This window comes from Mauremys reevesii, linkage group 12 (assembly GCF_016161935.1).
Source record: "Mauremys reevesii isolate NIE-2019 linkage group 12, ASM1616193v1, whole genome shotgun sequence".
Lineage (NCBI taxonomy): Eukaryota > Metazoa > Chordata > Testudines > Geoemydidae > Mauremys > Mauremys reevesii.
The window spans coordinates 32,505,060-32,524,469 of record NC_052634.1 but is presented as its reverse complement, the minus strand read 5'-3'; the positions used below and the strand labels follow the sequence as shown (position 1 = coordinate 32,524,469).

The window sequence follows — 19,410 nt, the reverse complement described above, 5'->3', positions numbered from 1 at the left end:
TGGACCCTCAACCCACAGCCCCCTCCTGCACTCTGAATCCCTCGGCCCCATCCTGCAGCCTGGAGCCCCCTCCTCCACCCCAAACCCCTCATCTCCCCACAGCTCCCACAGGCAGACCCTGGAGCTCCCAGCAGCCATGGGTGGCCGGGGAGCCCCCACAGCCCCACACCACTGCGTATGGACCCTGCAGCTCCTACGAGCGGACCCCAGAGCTCCCAGCCGCTGTGGATGGACCCAGGATTTCCCAACAGGCATTGATGGTGTGAGGACCCTGCAGCCCCACGTCATTGCTCACAGACCCTGCAGCGCCGCAGCCCCGGGAGCTCCCAGCCGCCACAGGCAAGAGAGGGAGCCCCCAGCGCTCAGACACTGCAGGCAGAGCCGGGAGCTCCCAGTCACCGGGGGGGTGAGGAGAAGCCGCAGCCCCCGGCCATTGCAGATGGCCCTGTAGCTCCCAGCTGCCACAGGTGGATGCCAGAGCCCCCAGCTGCCATTGGGACCCCCCGGCCCCCACGGGCAGGAACCGTCACCCTTCGACCGGCAGAAAACAGAGGTGCACAGAAACCCATCGCGCCCTGTGACCCCCCCACCTCCCCCCCCGGTGCTGTGGCTTCTCGCCAGGCAGGAGGCGGCGCCCAGTAGTTTCCCCAGGAATTGAAATTAGGGGGGGTGTTTGAATTTACGGGGGGGGTGTCAGGGCCAATGAGATATATAAAAGAGATGTGAATAAAGTAAATGTTTTGTTAGGATAATGCAAATTTAATATAAGGATAATGCAAGTTACACATAACAGGTCTAGATTTCTAAAAATATATATAATTAAAAAAGTGTATTTAATTTAAATTGACTTTTGAAAAGTAAGCCATCATGGGATAAGAGGGAAGTCTTCTCATGGATCAGTAACTGGTTAAAATTTTGGAAACAAAGGGTAGGAATAAATTATCAGTTTTCAGAATGGAGAGATAAATAGTGGTATCCCAGAGGGGTCAGTACTGGGACCATTACTGTTCAACATACTCATAAATGATCTGGAAAAATGGGTAAAGAGTGAGGTGACAAAATTTGCAGATGATACAAAACTGTTCAAGAGAGTTAAGTCCCAGGCAGACTGCGAAGAGTTACAAAGGGATCACACAAAACTGGGTGATTGGGCAACAAAATGGCAGATGAAAGTCAATGTTGATAAATGGCTTCATCGGATGCATAGAATGGAACATATAGTGAGGATATATGTATATGCACACACACATACCCGCAGAGAACATGAAAAGGTGGGAGTTGCCCAACCAACTCTAAGAGACTAATTAATTAAGATGAGCTATTCTCAGCAGGAGAAAAAAACTTTTGTAGTGATAATCAAGATGACCCATTTAAGATAGTTTGACAAGAAGGTGTGAGGATACTTAACATGGGGAAATAGATTCAATGTGTGTAATGGCTCAGCCATTTCCAGTCTCTATTTAAGCCTAAATTGATTGTATCTAGTTTGCATATCAAGTTCAGCAGTTTCTCGTTGGAGTCTGTTTTTGAAGCTTTCTGTTGCAAAATTGCCACCTTTAAATCTGTTACTGAACGGTCAGAGGTTGAAGTGTTCTCCTACTGGTGTTTGAATGTTATATTTCCTGACATCTGATTTGCATCCCATTTATTCTTTTGCACAGAGACTGTCTGGTTTGGCCAATGTACATGGCAGAGGGGCATTGCTGGCACATAATGGCATATATCACATTGGTAGATGTGGAGGTGAACGAGCCCCTGATGGCATGGCTGATGTGATTAGGTCGTATTATGGTGTCACTTGAATAGATATGTGGACAGAGTTGGCATCGGGCTTTGTTGCAAGGATAGATTCCTGGGTTAGTGTTGTTGTTCTGTGGTTTCTGGTGAGGATTTGCTTCAGGTTTGGGGGTTGTCTGTAAGCAAGGACTGGCCTGTCTCCCATGATCTGGGAGAGTGAGGGATCATCTTTCAGGATAGGTTGTAGATCTTTGATGATTCGCTAGAGAGGTTTTAATTGGGGGATGAACGTAAAGGCCAGTGGTGTTCTGTTATTTTCTATGTTGGGCCTGTCCTGTAGTAGGTGATTTCTGGGTACTCTTCTGGCTCTGTCAACCTGTTTTTTCACATCAGCAGGTGAGTATTGTAGTTTTAAGAATGCTTGATAGAGATCTTGTAGGTGTTTATCTCTGTCTGAGGGATTGGAGCAAATACGGTTGTATCTTAGAGCTTGGCCATAGACAATGGATCATGTGGTGTGTCCTGGATGGAAGCTGGAGGCATGTAGGTAAGTATAGCGGTCAGTGGGTTTCCGGTATAGGGTTGTGTTTATGTGACCATCGCTTATCAGCACAGTACTGTCAAGGAAATGGACCACTTGAGTGAATTGATCTAGGCTGAGGTTGATGGTGGGATGGAAATTGTTAAAATCACAGTGGAATTCCTCAAGGGCTTCTTTTCCATGAGTCCAGATGATGAAGATGTCTTCAGTGTAGTGCAAGTACAGTAGGGGCATTAGGAGACGAGAGCTAAGGAAGCGTTATTTTAAGTCAGCCATAAAAATGTTGGCATACTGTGGGACCATGTGGGTACCCATAGCAGTGCCGCTGACTTGAAGATATATATTGTCCTCAATGTGAAATAGTTGTGGGTGAGGACAAAGTCGCGAAGTTCAGCCACCAGGTTTGGCATGAAACTAGTTCACAAAACTGGGGGGGGTGTTGGGAAATCACTGCTCATGCCCCTGGGCAGCCTATTTCCCTTTACCGCTCTGAAACGTGCCCCCACATGCAGGCCCCGAAGCTGGGCCCGGGGGCGGAAGGACAGGACGAGCATGTCCTTGCGAGGTAATTGTCTCTCTGGAGGTGAAAGTCATCAGTGCGGGGTGCGAAGGGAAGTGGCCATCGAAGGAGAATGCAAGGCATGTGGCGGGCAGGCCAGGGATTTCTTTGTCCCCCCTCCAAAAGGGGTCACCCTCCCCGTCGGGGAATCGAACCCCTGTCTCCCGCATGACAGGCGGGGATACTCACCACTATACTGTGGAAGCCAGTAAATAAATAACAAGGTTTTGAAGAGATCTTAATGAATGTTAGTTAGCATGAGTTAGGTTAACTGTGACCCTGGTGACGTGAGGAAGCAAGATAATGTAAGACAGAGTGAATTGTGTGAAAGTTATTACGACCTTGCAATGTGCAGTCTTGCAGTCTTGTTTTTCTAGTGAGATAGCAGGAAAGCTTATGTATAAACAAAATGTATTTGTTGTTTTTTACTGTCTGTATTATTGCTAGAAATTGTCTGTAAAAGGTATAAAGGCTTGCTGTGATTGTTTACCAGTTGAGAGACCTGTCCAGGACCCTGTGTCCTATGGCACTCTCTCCCTCCATGGTAATTACTGGAGAAATAATAAAGTATTTGATTTTGCTGCATCCAAACAAAAAGTGAGAACTGAGTTTTTCTTCGACAATACTAACGAGGAAAGGGGCACAGTGAGTGGCCCCAGCTCCCACAGACAAGCTATGGTCAGCGTACACCTACACCGTCGCATGGGCCCCAGCAGGCAACAACACCCCTGGTCCTCTTCTGCTTCCCAAAGGCTTTGTCCGCAGCAACAGCCCTGGCCCTCCTCACCTGCCCTTGCCCAGCAGGACGCCTTTTCGGGCCTACACAGCTCCTCACACAACACCCGCCTGGGACCTTGCCCTCCCCTACCAGCTCAGCAGCACCTTTTTTCCTCTCAAAACCTCCTCTTGCCACCCTCCCCCTTCCACACTTCACACTCACCTCATCACAAACTCACCCACGGCCCCTTTGGCTTCCCAAGCACCTCTGGAGGGACGCAGCTTCCCTGGCACGCAGATCCTTCCCTTCAATGCGCACTGGACGGACATTCGAAACACAGCCCTTTCCAGGAGGGAATGCGCTGCTTTTGGACCCTGGCGCCCAGCAAGAAGTCCTGGGACTCTTTTTCTGACCGATGGACCCCACTGACTTGCCTTTACCAAGCAGAAACTGAGGACCGGCTGATGGCTCTCTTTGCAAACGGACGCCATCAGACTGAGCCACGAGGCGTGCTGCAGGATAGCCCCTCCCCACCAAAAAGCAATGCCGTGACCCGGATTCCAACCGAGACTGCTGCGGCCACGGCGCAGAGTACTAACCACTATACGATCACGGCCAGGCGCTGGGGGCGCAGGCCAGCACCCCAGCGGAAAATGCTCAGATCTGCGCTCTCGGGGCGGCCACCTACCTCGCCGGCGGCCACAGGTCTTTCTCAAGTCTCCCCATTACAGTCACAGGTCAAATGCTGAGCAAAGGAAAAAAGACAGGAAGCCAATCCCATGCCTGTCCCTTTTTCTGTCTTCCTCCACCCCTGGACCAAGTCCCTCCCCGTTTGTCTGGGCCATTGTCCTCATGGCCCTGGCCAGCCTATTTCCCTTTGCCGCTCTGAAACGTGCCCCCACGTCCAGGCCCCGGGGGAGGCTTTGGCTAGGGCGAGCGTGTCCTTGCGAGGTAATTGTCTCTCTGGAGGTGAAAGTCATCAGTGCGGGGTGCGAAGGGAAGTGGCCGTAGAAGGAGAATGCAAGGCATGTGGTGGGCAGGCCAGGGATTTCTTTGTCCCCCCTTCAAAAGGGGTCACCCTCCCCGTCGGGGAATCAAACCCCGGTCTCCCGCGTGACAGGCGGGGATACTCACCACTATACTAACGAGGAAAGGGGCACAGTGAGTGGCCCCAGCTCCCACAGACCAGCTATGGTCAGCGTACACTTACACCGTCGCATGGGCCCCAGCAGGCAACAACACCCCTGGTCCTCTTCTGCTTCCCAAAGGCTTTGGCCGCAGCAACAGCCCTGGCCCTCCTCACCTGCCCTTGCCCAGCAGGACACCTTTCCGGGCCTACACAGCTCCTCACACAACACCCGCCTGGGACCTTGCCTGCTTAGATAAAGATTGTAACTCTATGAAGTTAAGTTTTAGTCACTGGAAAGCTTGTTTTGTTTGTTTTACTTGTAATGATATCTGTGCCTTCTGTTCTTACTGATTATCATGTAATCCTGCCTGCCCGGCCCGGGTCCAGCCGGGGGGGCGCGGCTCCTGCCTGCTTGGCCCCGGGTCCAGCCGTGGGGGGGGGGGGCGCGGCGCCAGCCTGCCCCGCCCCGGGTCCAGCCGGGGGGTGGGTGCGGCTCCTGCCTGGCTGGCCCCCGGGTCCGGGTCCAGCCGGAGGTGGGTGGGGCGCAGCTCCTGCCTGCCCGGGCCGGGTCCAGTGGGGTGGGCGGCTTCTGCCTGCCCGGGCTGGGGCCAGCGGCGGGGGCGCGGCTCCGGCCTGCCCCGCCCGCCGGGTCCGGGTCCAGCCGGGCGGCGCGGGTCCTGCCTGCCTGGCCCCCGGGGCTGGCCCCGGGTCCAGGTAGGATGGTAAGGGAACAGGGAGGGTGTGTTGGATAGAGGGCAGGGGAGGTGGGGGGGGGAATGGATTAGTGTCGGAGCGGTCAGCGGGCAGGGAACAGGGGGATTGAACGGGGCAAGGGTCGGGGGAAGCAGTCAGAAAGGAGCAGGGGTTGGTTGGGGCTGTGGGGGCTGTTTGGGGTAGGGATTCCAGGGACAGTCAGGGGACAGAGAGAAGGGGTGGTTTAATGGGGTAGGGGTCCCAGGGTGCCATCAGGAATCAGAGAAGGAGTTGGATGGGGTGGCAAGGGCAGTCGGGACAGGGAAGGGGTGGATAGGGCATGGGTCCTGGGGTGGGGGCTGTCAAGGAACATGGCGGGGTTGGATGGGGCAGGAGTCCCGGTGGGGCATGACCCTCATGGGGTGAGGAGGAGGAGGAGGGAACCGGTTGTTAGCATTTTGGCAGCTCATCACTGGTGAAAACTATCAAGAAATGCAAATCCGAAGGAGCCTGTGCCAGAAACCGGGTGGTGCAGAAACCACAGCCCCATCCCCACCTCTGATCCACCCTTGGCTGGCACTGGATCATGCCCCCTGTGCCCCCAATCGGCCCCGTGAGCCCTGGGGGGCAGGGAATAGCCATGGTGCTGGGCCCCCCATCCAACTGAAGTATTCCATGTCACAGTGACCCAAGGTGTGTGCACAGAATGGGGATGGGGTGTGTGGGTGTCAAGAGTGGGGCTGGGGGGAGCGAGGATCAACACTTTGTCATGGGCAGATCATGCTGGTCCCAGGGTAATTTCGGGGGGGGGGGCTCTGATTCCCCACTCAGCCGTGGGGCTCCCCTCTGGGCTGAGGAGCCCTGGGGTGGGCCGGTGCAGGGGCTGGGTGTGTGTGTGTCAGGCTTGGGGAGCTGCCTGGGCAGAGGGGCTGGAACCAGGGGCGGCTCCAGGCACCAGCACACCCAGCGCCTGGTTGGGGGGGGCAAGCGGCAGGGGGCTCTGCTGGTCGCTGCGAGGGCAGCAGGCAGCCCAACCACTCCCCCACTTTACCCCCCTCCCCTCCCAGAGCTGGGGGAGAACCCAGGAGTCCTGGCTCCCAGCCCTGCCCCTCCCCCATATTTCCATATGGCTCCATCCAACAGCCCCGCCCCCCCGAGTGGGGAGAGACGAGGCCAAGGGACACGCGAGTTCGCGTCAGGAGCCGGAGGGGGGCGGGGCCGGGGCTCTCTGGGGGCGGGGCGGGGATGAAGAGTTGCGTTGGGGGGGGAGGTGTCAGGTTGACCCAGGGACCCGCCCTCACCTGGGCTGGAGAGGACGGAGGCGCCCCGGGGCAGGCTGGGAGTTGTAGTTCCTGGCGCCTCTCAGAGCGGAAGTGACGCGACGGTTGCTCAGGCAACGTGCCCCCTCCCGGTGCACTCTGGGAAGCGTAGTTCTCTCTCTCTCTCTCTCTCTCTCTCTCTCACACGCGGCCTCTATTGGATGAGGGGACGTAGCTCGTCACTTCGCCGCACCCCTCCCCGCTCCCTGATTGGCGGAGAGAGCGCGGGACAGAGACTCGGCGCGTGGGGGGAGGCCCCGGTTCCCGCGCCCCGAGGCTTCGCTGCCCCCCCACCCCCGCCTGCTGGGCGCGCGCTGCGGCCGTTGGGATTCGAATCCCACGTGGGATCCGGGCTGGGGGGGGGCACAGGGCAGAGGCAGCGCGGAGTGAAAGGGCTTCACCCCCCCCCCAGCTGGGCCTAGGGGGCAGCAGCGGGGGCGGGGCTGAGCTGCCTGGGAGCAGCCCCACAAGCGGCAGCCTGGGGCCACGGGGCCCCTCAGCCCCCCCCAACCTGTCCCTGCAGTGTCCCCCGCTGTGACCCTCCCGCCAGCCCCCCCCCCGGCGTCCCCTCCCCCCCGTCCGCTCTGCCCGGCCTGTCCCTTCACCCCCCACTTCCCTGGGGGGAGGGAGAGCTCAGTGGTTTGAACATTGGCCTGCTAAACGCCAGGTTCTGAGTTCAATCCTTGAGAAGGCCCCTTAGGGAGCTGGGGCAAAAACTGGTCCTGCTAGTGAAGGCAGGGGGCTGGACTCAATGACCTTTCAAGGTCCCTTCCAGCTCTAGGAGATTGGTATATCTCCAATTATCACCTTTATTGCCCCAACCTCCTCCTCCCCCTCCTCACCACTCCACCCTCCTCCTCCTCCTCAGCATCCCACCCCTAATTGCCTCCAGCCCATTTCCCCATAGCTGGGCCCCACTTTCCCATCCCCCCACCGGCCGAGTCCATCCCCAGGGTGGGGGGTTCCTCATCTCCAATCTCTGCTGCCCCGCAACCTGCCGGGTTCCCCTTTTCAGCCACTGTAGGGTCCTCCAACCCGCCCCCACCCATCCACTCTGGGCTCTCTAAATCCCACCTTCCCACAATGCACCTTGGTAACCCCACCCTCCTCTATCCCTAATCCCCCTAGTCCACAGTCAAGAACCGGGGCTGGGAGTGGGGCCGTTGCTTGCTGGGGAAAAGGGATCGAGGCCGAGCTGGGAGCCAGGGGCCCAGGCTGAGGGTGGGGTTGGGGAAGAACTGGGGCAGAGTGGGGCTGAGTGGTGCTCCCTCCATAGGGGCTGGCTCAGGCCCTGAGGTGCCCCCATGCATGTTCCTCTGTGTCCCCCTAGGAGTCATGCCCCACATTTTGGGAACTACTGAACCCTACTCGCTAAGCAGGGGCTAGTGATGCCAAAGCCCAGGGAAAGGGAGAACAAGCGCGGGGCCCCTAGCACTGGAGCCATGTGAGGGGCTGCAGGAGAGGGGCAATGGCTGGTGGCCCAGGGAGTTAAGGGCAAAGGGGGCACAGCAGGGGCAGGAGTTAGGGGTGAAGGAGGTGCAAGGGCTGGGAGTGCAGGAGCTAGCGGTAAAGGGGGAGTGGGGATCATCCAGGGGCAATGGGGAAATGCCAAAGTACAAGCTTTGCCCAGGGCACCATTTTCCCTAATGCTGGACTGAGCAAACAATTGGAAATGACCCTTCAGTGAGACCAGAACCATAGTGTAGAAAAGCCCCTTTGTTAAGTGGTGGTGGCTGAGGGCTTAGGGAGATGGGTTAAACAATAACAGGCATTTTTCTGTGGAGGTTTGATTCTTGCCTGTTAGGCAAGGCTGGTGTGTGGTGTCTCCATGGCTGTACTTTCAGTGTCTGATCTGCCACAGGGAGCCAAGTCTAGACATATTCAGAGGTTCTATGCCAGGGTTTCTCAAACTTCCTTTCACTGCAACCCCCTTCTGCCAAAAAAAAAAAAAACTCACTACATGGCCCTGGAAAGAGGGATCAAGCACCAAGCCCCTCCCCACTGAGCAGAGGCAGGGGAGACAAAGCCTGAGCTCTGCCCCAGTTAGGGGAGGGCAAATCCAGAGCTTGAGGGATTCAGACCTGGGTGGTGGGGCTCAGACTTTTGGCTTCAGCCTCAGGCACCAACAAGTCTAATGCCAGCCCTGGCAATCCCATTAAAACAGGGTCACATCTCACTTTGGGGTCCTGACACACAGCTTGAGAACCACTGCTCTATGTTGATGGGAGAGAGTTTTCTGTGGGTGCAGTTAATCCACTTCCCAAGAGGTGGCAGCTATGTCAGTGGGAGAAGCTATGTCGGTGGGTGTGCAAGCTGTGGTGTTTACCACATTTAAGAAGTTTAATCAAACCCCATTTTGAAAACCACCTGTGGTCTGGGAATGGCAAAGGACCTCGATGAAGCAGGGTTTGTCCTTCAAAGTCCTGAAAATCACAATTCTCTATTCAGCTCATTGTGCTGGTATAGCTCAGTGGTAGAGTGGTTGATTGCAGCTCCAGTGATCTTCAGTTTAAACCCCAGTGTTCTCTTATAACCTTCTTTCCTTTTTTTTAAAAAAAGGAAAACATTTTCATTTCCATTCTCCATTCTGTTCAGGGGCTCCACTATACAGGGGTGCTTGATATGAATGTAAACACTCAACATTTTGCTGTCCAAATGCATAAAAACTTAGCGAAGCTGTCCATCAGCTGAAATCAATTCCAATCCTCTAAGTGTCTAGTTTATGTTTTCATCAATTTAACAAAGGTATCATATGAATGCACATTTGCAGATCCCTCTTCTCCAGGAGCTGTGCTGTGCAGAAGAACAAGAACCACATCCAGCTGCAGTTCAGGAGTCTGATGACAAATGTTCTGAGGGCTGGAAAAAATGCCTTCTAGTGAGCTATTGAAAGAGCTCAACCTGTTTAGCTTATCAAAAGAAGATTGAAAGGTGACTTCATTGAAGTGTTGAAGGGCCTTAATGGAGAGAAAAGATTGGATATGAAAGGGCTCTTTAATCGAGCAGAGAAAGTCATAACAAGACCCAGTGGCTGGAAGGTGAAAAGAGACAAATTCATATTACAACTAAGACACAAATATTCAACAGTGAGGATGATTCACCACAGGAACAAGCTACCAAGGAAAGTGGTGGATTCACCATCTCCTGATGTCATTTAATGAAGACTAGATGCCTTTCTGGAATGTGTTTGCCCCAAAAGTAGCTATTGTGTCATACAGGAGGCCTGTGATATGCAGGAGGTCAAATAAGATGCTCTAGTGGTTTCTTCTGGCCATAAAGTCAACTAATTTCTGAAAAACTGAGTGTAGCATTGGGAGCAGCATCTGATGTTTTCCTGTCTAGCCGGCTTGCTCCCTAGAACGAACGCTCCTTGAGTGGGGTGATCCACAGGGAGTAGTTCAAACCTCCAAAGTGCCTGGCCAGGGACAGGACATTAGCACAGCAAGGGAGGGGTGTGGCAGTGACATCACAAAGGCCTTTTGCAGGACCTCAGACTATTGGTCAGAGGTGGTGGGGAGGTGGTGACCTCACAGAGCGATGCTGACATCAGCCAGGCAGGACAGGGGCGAGGGGCCAGGGAAAACTCAGAGACCCCTGTGGCTTTGCTTCAGCAAGTCTCCTTCTCCAGGTCTCTCTTTGAGGACTGAGAGAGTATTTGGGTTCACGGACGTGACCGCCAGGAGGAACCTCTTTTGAGTTTTCTCCTTCGCTTTTAGTGATTTTACTAGAAAACAGCTGTCCCTGTTTAGAAGGTAAGAGCCTCCTCGAGGGAAGGGGTGTCATGGTGGCGTCACAGTTCGGATGCCGGTGCCCCCCACCCCCAATGTATGGAAGTTCCCGCCACCCTGCTCTGAGTTCGCAGTGTGGGAGAGAGCAGCATCCACGGCAGTGATTTGCTCCTGGCTGCCGGAGATAGAGGCTCAGCTCTCAGAACTTCCCAGAGTGATGAAAGGGGAGGGGCCCATGGCTCTGTAGCAGGAATGCAGGGCAGGCGAGTTCACGGCAGCCATTGTGGGATACTTCAGGAGGCCAGTTATGGTGATATAATGAACAGCAGCATCTACACTGACACTCTGTCACTTTAAGTTTGCTGCACAAAGCTCTAGACCTCTCATCGAAGTTGGTTTAGTTTGTCAGCAAAACAGGGCGGTTTGCAGTGTGTATACCAGCCACAAGCTGCCGACCGAGGGAGCGTTGTGTGTTTTTCACACACCTGAGCAATATAATTCTGCTGAAACAACTTTGTAGTGCAGACCTGGCCAAAGATTGACTCACAAACAACTTTCAAGGAAAACCTCACCTGCTCCTCTGCTTTGCAGAATCCAAACACAAGTAAAGCTTATCAGGCCCCTGTAAAGATGGCAGGGAGTCAGGTGTGGGCAGGGCCGGCTCTGGCTTTTTTGCCGCCCCAAGCAAAAAAAAATGGGGTGGGGCCACCGGAGCAACAAAACAGGGAGGAAAAAACGGCACGGGTGGAGCGGCAAAGCGGGGGTGTGTGGGGGGATACGGCGCGGCTGTGGCGGCAAAGCGGGGGTGTGTGGGGGGATACGGCGCGGCTGTGGCGGCAAAGCGGGGGGGGACCCGACGTGGCTGGAATGGCAAAGTGGCGGGGACAACACAAAAACGGTGGGGCTGGAGCAGCAAAGCTGGGGGGGGAGGGACATGGCACAGCTGGAGCAGCAAAGTGGGGGGCGGGGGACAACACAAAAACGGCGGGGCTGGAGCAGCAAAGCAGGGGGATGGGGGGAAAGACAACGGCGCGGCCGGCAAAGCAGGGGAAAAACAAAATAAAAAACCCACAGGGCGGCCGGAGCCAGTGGACTCCCTGTGCTGCAGAGTGCGCGCCCGGTCTAGTGGGGAAGGGGAGGGAGCGGAGGGAGAGAGAAGGGGGGCGGCCAGCGCTTCAGCGGGGCACTCACCACGCGGCCCCGACCGCCGCGCCGCCTGGTACCCTCACTCCTTCTCTAGACTAACCAGTCCTAATATACTGTAACATGGTTATATTTCACCACCTTCACTGGTTACACCCAAGAAAATTAATTATACAGCAGACAGAAACAATCACAGACCCAGACAGAGACCATGCAAATAAACATACAAAACAATACAGAAGGGAGGATTTCACAACTACATCTATACAGACATAAGGGTTTTCCAGCTGTGTCTATTGATAAGTGAGTTCTTGCCAGACAGGATGCTACCAAACTAAGTTTCCCTTTCTCTGGAGGGGATGGAATATCAGGACAGGATTGTATTCCTCACAGCCCAATCGCACCTTATTTCAATGTGACTAGTTGGGAATGTGAGGATGTGACCATACACTTCCCACCTTATGGCTGCCTTTGCTGCTTAGCCGAAGAACCAGGCCTCAGACTGTCACAGTAAGAGAAGGCCATTACACAGACAGACAGTGATTTTTTATTCTTTCTTTTATATCTTTATAACTAGCTAAGTGATAAAAATACACCTAAATTCTTAAAGTACAGGCCTTTGCAGACAGGCCTGAATATCTGTATCCTAACAGTCCTCGAGGTCAGGCAGCCTCTGGGTAAGGGGGTGGGGACTCAGATCTTTCCACTGGCCAATTCCACCAGGGTCTTGTATAACCCAGGGAAGTTCCCCACAATAGCCAGACAAGATGCCCCCTTTACACTTGTGCTCTGTCCTCATTGCTTCTCTGTCTCTCTTCCCCTCATCTCTGCTGCTCCCCCTCTGGGCTTTCTCAGCACCTGGCCCCACAGCACTTCCTGGCAGCCAGAGACTGCGCTTTCTGCACCTGCTCCTGTGGATGTGGCCTCTCTCCTGATTGCTAAGGAAAGGAACCTTTCCAGGAAATGGCCACAGCTTCTGGGAATCCCTGTGTGGCTGTGAACAGAGTTTGGCTCCTGGCACACAAGACAACTTAAAAGCTGTGCACCCAGACAGGGGCTGGAACCCTGGACCCTCAGATTAAGAGCCTGATGCTCTACCAACTGAGCTACCTGGGCTTATTAGGAAACATCTTCACCATTCACCACAAGAGTGATTATCCCAGTGTGCAGGCAAGAGTGAGCAGGCAGGCAAACGAGAGGCAAAAAAAGTCCCAGGAACCCCTCCTCTTTCTGCACAGCCACTGCCTGTCAGCAGGATTCCTCCTCCTCCTCAGGGAGACTAAATCTCTGTGCCTAGACAGCCGGTCCGTCCACTGCACCTCAATCCCCCATGCCCGAGCCTCCCTGCCAAAGCCCTGCACCTGGCCCCATACAAATAAGTCTCACGTGTCGCTGGGAACTTAACTTCTTGTGCCCAGAGCGTCTCAGCCTCCTCAGCAGATGACCTGAGAAACACAGTGTCCGGCTTTTCCAAAGAAGAGCTTAGACCCCCTCATCATGTGGCCTAAAGGATAAGGCATCTCCCTGTGGATCGGATGATTCAGGATTTGAGTCCCCTCGTGGTTGTGCTCACTTTGTGCTGAAAGTCCTGCTTTCTTCACAGCTGGAACCTCTTCTTGGCCGCTCAGGCCAGTGCTCCGGCTTCAGCTAGAGCCCTGGGAAGGAGTTGGGGGTTGGGTGTCACAAAGGCTGGGGCATGAGCCCCAGGGGCTTCCAGTCTCGCCTTTGCCCTTCCTGACTTGCCAAAGAAAATGGGCGGCTCCACTGCCAAAGTGAGCACCATGAGTGGGAACGGTCAGAGGCCTCCCCCCCCGGGGGGGCTGGCCCTGCTTTCCTACCCTCTTCTGATGTTGGCCACAGAGCATCAGCAGCCGCCCTGCATGCTGGCCTGTGGGTGGCCTTCAGTGGGGTTCAGCACAGCAGGGAGCAGGCTGGCCCTGTGGCTGTCTGCTGGCCACACATAGGCATGGTCCTCCCCTCCTCTTGCCCTGGTCTCTGTGGCTTTTAAGCCTTCCCTTGGAGCTGTCAGCACCAGCCGCCTCTGCTCCAGGTGCCCAGAGGAGGAGAGGTGCTGGGCTCCCACCTGCCCAGCCCTGACTATGAAGCCTGGCCCTGGCCCTGCTTCTTTCAAGCACAGAGGCAAGTGCCAGACTTGTGGGCACCAGGTGAAGCCGTGAGAATCCCAACCCTCAGGTGTCAGTTCTAGAGCCGTGACCCATCCAGCAGGAGGGGAAAAAATTGCTCTTGCAGAGCAGGAGACAGGGAAGTGGAGCAGTGTGAACTCTAGGACCTTACCACAAGGTCCCACTGAGATTTGAACTCAGATTGCAAGATTCAGAGTTCTGAGTGCTGCCCCTTACACCATGGGACCAGCTCATGGTCCTGTCTCTGGCCATCAGTGACCCTTACGGGGCTGGCTTGTGTAAGGGACTGTTGGCCCCTTACTAAAGCTTAGTGGGGGTTTTGGTTGGCTAGTTCCCAGTCCCAGTAGAAGGGGGAAGGGCCAATGGGAAATCAGGCCCCTGAGACTGACAGTCCCCTGGGTAATGGGGAGAGGCCAAAGCTCCAAGTTAGCCGCACTGACAGGCCAGGCAGTGTAATGAGGGAGTCACCAGGCCAGGGGGTCCCATCCTCCGTGGGAGCTGGAACTGCCTGGGCCAGAGTGGGGCGGAGCTAAGGAGAGAGCAGGAGCCCGAGAAGAGCCGGGGAGCAGAGCTGTGCAGGTGTAGTGCCAGAAACTGCTCCCTGTAGGACTTTGCTACCTGCAGCAGTTACTGAGACCTGAGGTTGTTCTCATTTGCTGACTTGTCCTAATTGTCTAAAACTTGACAGTGGTGGGGGATGGAAGCATAAAGTCTTCATCCTCCAAGCGACCCTGCCTGGTGTCCATCTGTATCTATTACCTCTTAATACCGAATTGTAAAAAATAGAGTGAGGTCATTTAAACATAATTTATTTTGCAGCTTCATTTACTGTGCTAACAATGTAGCATCCTGACACCGATACTTCTGCCCACATGCCCTGTGGGTTGGATTCATTTTAGTGGGACACGGGACATGTGGAGGATAATTTAAACTCTTAATTTCCTTAGGGTTTCCCTTTAATATACTTCTCTGCTGGTGCAATTTCTGACCATTGCACATCTATTGTATTTATTACAATAGCACAAGTAAGTCACACAAGTGACATAGTCTAAGGGCTTGGCTACACTTGCAAGTTTGAGCGCATTAAAGCAGCCCCGGGCGCCCTAACTCCTGAGGTGTCCACACTCGCAAGGCACATGGAGCACATGGGCTCTGTAGGTGGAGCGCTCCTGGTAATCCACCTCCATGAGAAGCATAAAGCTCGCTGAGCCCTGCTGAAATACCCGGGCATCAGTGTGGATGACGTGTTGCATCACTGCACTGTGTTTGGCCTCAGGAAATGTCCCATAATCCCCTGAAGTCAAGTGCCCACTCTGGTCATTGTTTTGAAATCGGCTGCAGGCATGCGGATATCCCCTTTCAAAGCTCCGTTTCTGACAGCCGGCTGCTTATCTGCTCTGGGACAAAGCAACCATTAGTGTGGAATGCTGCTGTTGTGAGTGTGTATGAGGGGAGGTGGGGGTCTGCTGCTGTCCGAACACACAAGACAGCATGCTGACACACTCTCAGCCCCCCAAACACACTGTCACTCCTCCCACGTACACACAACACACTCCCTGTCACACTCCACCCCCGTCCCCCATTTGAAAAGCACGTTGCAGCCACTTGCACACTGGGATAGCTAACACACTGCACTGCTCTCTGTGGCATTGCCAGAGCTGCTAATGTGGCCACTCCAGTGCGCTTGCAGCTGTCAGTGTGAACACACGGCAGCGGTTTCCCTGCTGTGGTTTAACTCCCAGCGCTCTACCTCTGCAAGTGTAGCCAAGCCCTAAATTTCCCAAACCGACTGAACTCAGTAACTGCCCTCCACCACCACATGCAGGGAGTAGGGGCACCGTGGAGCACACGCCGCACTTACTGGCTCAGCCTTGTGCATGCCGGGGTGGCCACCTCCCCATTGATGAGACCTGGTCCCACCATCTCCTCGGAGCTCCAGTCTGCCCTGCTGCCATCCCTGTCTGTGTTGTCTTCTCTAGCAGTTGACTGGAAGGTGAGCACTGGCCGCATGCCATGTAGCCGTGTTGTCTCGAAGGGCAAAAGCAGGAGGAATGGTGCCTTCATAGCCCACCTAATATTCCATAACAAAGTTAAGGAAAATATTTCTCAATGAATTCTCAGTAAAAGATCAGAAGCAGCCAGTGTCCGCATCAGTCTACGAGCATTGGTATTTTCTTGAAATTTGTCAGACCAACCTATCTAACACCTAACACACATTTGAAGTTCTTCTTTTCACACTGTTGCTCATTCTCAGGTTCTGCTTTGTCTCCAGACAGATCCATTCTCTTTCAGGACAGCCTTGCTCTTTCTGTCTGTTTCACTCACTGAGGTGTCGGAGTAAACACTCCCCTTCCTTCTATTCTCAGACAAACACTAGTATTAAGTGTTTGCTACAGATGGGTCTAGAAAGCATTTGTCAAGTGGAAGATGCTGTTTCTGGGGGATTGCTCCAAAGTTCCAGTACTTTGGGTTCAAACGTCTCCCAGCTTCCTTGGGGAAAATAACACCAAGGCTTTGTTGCAATATACAAGAAGGAAGGAGTTTTTCCACCCCAGATGGGACTTGAACCCACAATCTCTGGCTTAGGAAGCCAATGCCTTATCCATTAGGCCACTGGGGCCCTCCCTCCTTCAGCACCTCCATGGCTGTGGCTCTGAGTGCCTTTAGGATGATTAGGGGGCGACTCCGGGGCTGGAAGGGGGATAAGGTCGGCCTGTAAGGAGTAACCAGGTGGGACAGACCCAGGGGGAGGCTGTGGGCTGCTGGTCGGTTGTTGGGATCAGAGCCTCTAGACCAAAGCTGCACAGTGACCTGACACCCAGGGTTATAGGCCCGACATAGTGACCCGTTACTGGCCTCGGTGAACCCCAAACCCTTGTTACTAAGGGCATTGAGGAGTCTCTGTCCCTTAATAACTTCTGGGAGCTCCCCAGGAGGCTGTGGGCGTCAGCCACCTCCTGCCTCACAGGTTAGACTCTTGGTGCTGTGCCAGCCGCCGCCTCGCTTGCAGGCCCAGTGTAAGAAGCAGGAGGCCCGGTGCTGGCAGAAGAGGGCTTTGATTAATCGAGCTCTGTGTGATGGGCACAGGACACTTCCACTCAGTAGCATAGCTGGGGGGGAGCAGGGGAAGCAGCTAAGGGCGTCGGGTTCCTCCGGTGGGGGTGTGGAGCAGCCGTTCGTTTTCCTGTTCGCACTCCTCTGCAGTGTGAAAATCGGGGAGGGGAGGCAGAAGCCCCACTTCCCTCCCAAAATGACACCCAGTGGGGGAAGCCAGGACAATGGGGGGGGGGTGGCAAGTGGTGGCCAGACTCTCCCCACGCCACTGGCCCCCAGTCCCCTTCCACCACCAGGTCAACCCGGGCACTAAGGCAGGAACAGGGTGAGGCAGGAATTCAAGCTGAGCAAGGCAGGCAAAAGCCAGTCTTGTCTTCATGGGTCGCTCACAATGACGTCCTTTTTGTGTGCAACTGCTGCAAAAATATCTCGGGCAGAGAAGCAACAGACCAAAATGTTACCATACAGCTGCCAAAGTAGCTCAGTTGGGAGAGCGTTAGACTGAAGTTCTAAAGGTCCCTGGTTCAATCCCAGGCTTTGGCAGCCCCTTTCATCCCTCTTTGCACAGTGGTGGCTTGTTTTCTGGGAGCACAGTGGTCCCTGCGCCCAAGGTGAGTCCCTGAGCTTGGGCTCTGCAGTAGGAAAAGATACTGTGGGCTTCTGCCCCTAATTGGCTGGCCTGACCTTTAACAATGAGGGACAGGAGCTGTCTCTCCTAAGTGAGTTATTGGTGGACCCAATATGGCAGGAAGAGAGTGCTAGAGGGGGTGCCGGGCAGTGACAGGCAGGTATAGAGGATGAAAACTCTTCTGTGCAGCTGAGGGAGGGCAGTACCAGGGAAGGGGCATGTGTGAAAGTGGCCATGTGGAAGGGATTTGCGGGCCCAGGAGGAGGCACTTGATGTTCAGTGTCTTGGAGCAGCTGGGCTTGGACATGGTGGGTGTTCAGGAAATGCACATTAACAACTCTAGGGTAGCTTGATGGGCAGAGGGTGATTGGAGGAAGGGCCCATCTCTCTGGTCCTCCAGGCCAGGGAAGAATGATGGGGTTGGAGTCTTGTTCTTCACATTCGCGGTGTGAGTACAGAAGGGGCTGGAGCTCCGACCAGGGAGGGCATTACTGGTGGCTTTGTCCTCCATGGCACTGGTTACGGCTATATTAGTGGTCCCCAGTTAAGGTGTAAAAGGAAAGTTCTATGAAGGAACTGGCTCCCTTCTTCTAGACCGCACGGTGTTTGGTGTCGGGGGGGATTTCAATTGTTGCACCAGCCTGAGGTCTGCTGGTCCTGTTTTCCCAACCGTCAGAGGAAACTCTTCTATGATGAGCACTACCCGGCACAGGTCTGTAGTGAGGTTGGCTTAGAGGACGTGTTTCTCCACAGTGGAACCAGTGGAGGGTGGGTGGTAGCCTCCTATTCCTCTGACCCGAGCTCACACCAGCCGCAGAGGGGATACACCTTTCTGCGGGGACAGGCCAGGAGTCGCATTGACCGTATTTACGTGAAGGAGAGCACGTCGACAGCCCAGTGCAGGGTGGTGCCAATGGACAGTTCGGATCACGCAGCTCTCACCGTGTGCTCAATGTGGGCAATTCCCTGACCCAGGGCAGAGGATATTGGAAGCTGAACATCCAGAGCATGCAAGATAAAGGAGCAGGGGGGCGAGGCCTGGCGGTGTTGGCAGAACGGGAAAGCATCAGAGGGTTCTGTGGCAACCAGGGGGATTGGTGGGAGTCGGTGAGGGAGGAGTTGGCGGCTTTGTTCCGGCGGCTGGGGAAACACCACAACATTAAAGAAACCAACAGTGTAAAGTCCTGCAGTGTCGCCTGTGGGATTTCCACAAGAGCATCCAGGCAGGGGAGCCGGTCAGCGTGTGACTGTACGATCGGATCAAGTGACAGCTGCCTGAGTTCCAGGTGATGAGGCTGCAGCTGGCCGATATGAGCAGGAGCATCGAGTGAAGGGAGGGGTGGCCTCCCCTGACATTTTTGCAGCCTGCATGGAACGGAGACAAAGCAGGGGGATGCAGGGACTCAGGGCAGGACCCACGGATCCGGTAGTGCAGGCCCACAGTCACTGGAGGAGGAGAGAGAGACCCGCGAGAGGAAGCTGATGGTGGGAAGCAATAAGTGCAGAGTGCAAACCAGCCAAGAGTCACAGGGGTCTAGAAAATGAAACAGCAGCAGGTCCCATGGTGTAATGGGCAGCACTCAGGCCTCTGAATCCTGGAATCTGAGTTCAAATCTCAGTGGGACCTTGTGGCGATACATTGCTTTGCTATATAGCACTGGAGCTCAATGTGTTTGGCTACCTTCTTTCAGGGTCAACTAGAGTGAGGTTTTTCTCTTCTGCTGGGTGACTGATGCCCACTGGAGATAGGTCTCTGGTCTGGCTGGTTCAATGGGTGGCTATCGGTTGGGGGTCCCAGAACTTAACAGTCTGGCTATAGAGTCCTGCGGGTTGACAGGATGGTTGTTTCTTGCTGCTTCACCTGATGCCCACAACTTTGGTCCCTGCAGCTGCCACACTCTTCCTCTTGCCCATATGGCATTTAAAGGAAGGAGGGCCAGGGCCAGGCTTCATAGTCAGGGAAAGGCAGGAGGGAGGCAGAGTCCCAGGCTGGAGCCCAACACACCTCTCCTCCTCT

General features: G+C 54.7%; 4 non-coding genes and 1 pseudogene across 4 annotated transcripts; 1 reads left to right on the top strand and 4 right to left on the bottom strand.

Annotated features, from left to right (window-relative positions):
• The window catches only part of LOC120375680, a 1,085,709-nt pseudogene that overhangs the window by 359,968 nt on the left and 706,331 nt on the right, over positions 1–19,410 (bottom strand).
• TRNAD-GUC lies at positions 4,635–4,706 on the bottom strand. Its single transcript has one exon. It is a non-coding gene; the product is annotated as a tRNA-Asp (tRNA).
• On the bottom strand, positions 12,611–12,683 carry TRNAK-CUU. Its single transcript has one exon. It is a non-coding gene; the product is annotated as a tRNA-Lys (tRNA).
• TRNAR-CCU lies at positions 16,259–16,331 on the bottom strand. Its single transcript has one exon. It is a non-coding gene; the product is annotated as a tRNA-Arg (tRNA).
• TRNAF-GAA lies at positions 17,236–17,308 on the top strand. The gene has a single exon. It is a non-coding gene; the product is annotated as a tRNA-Phe (tRNA).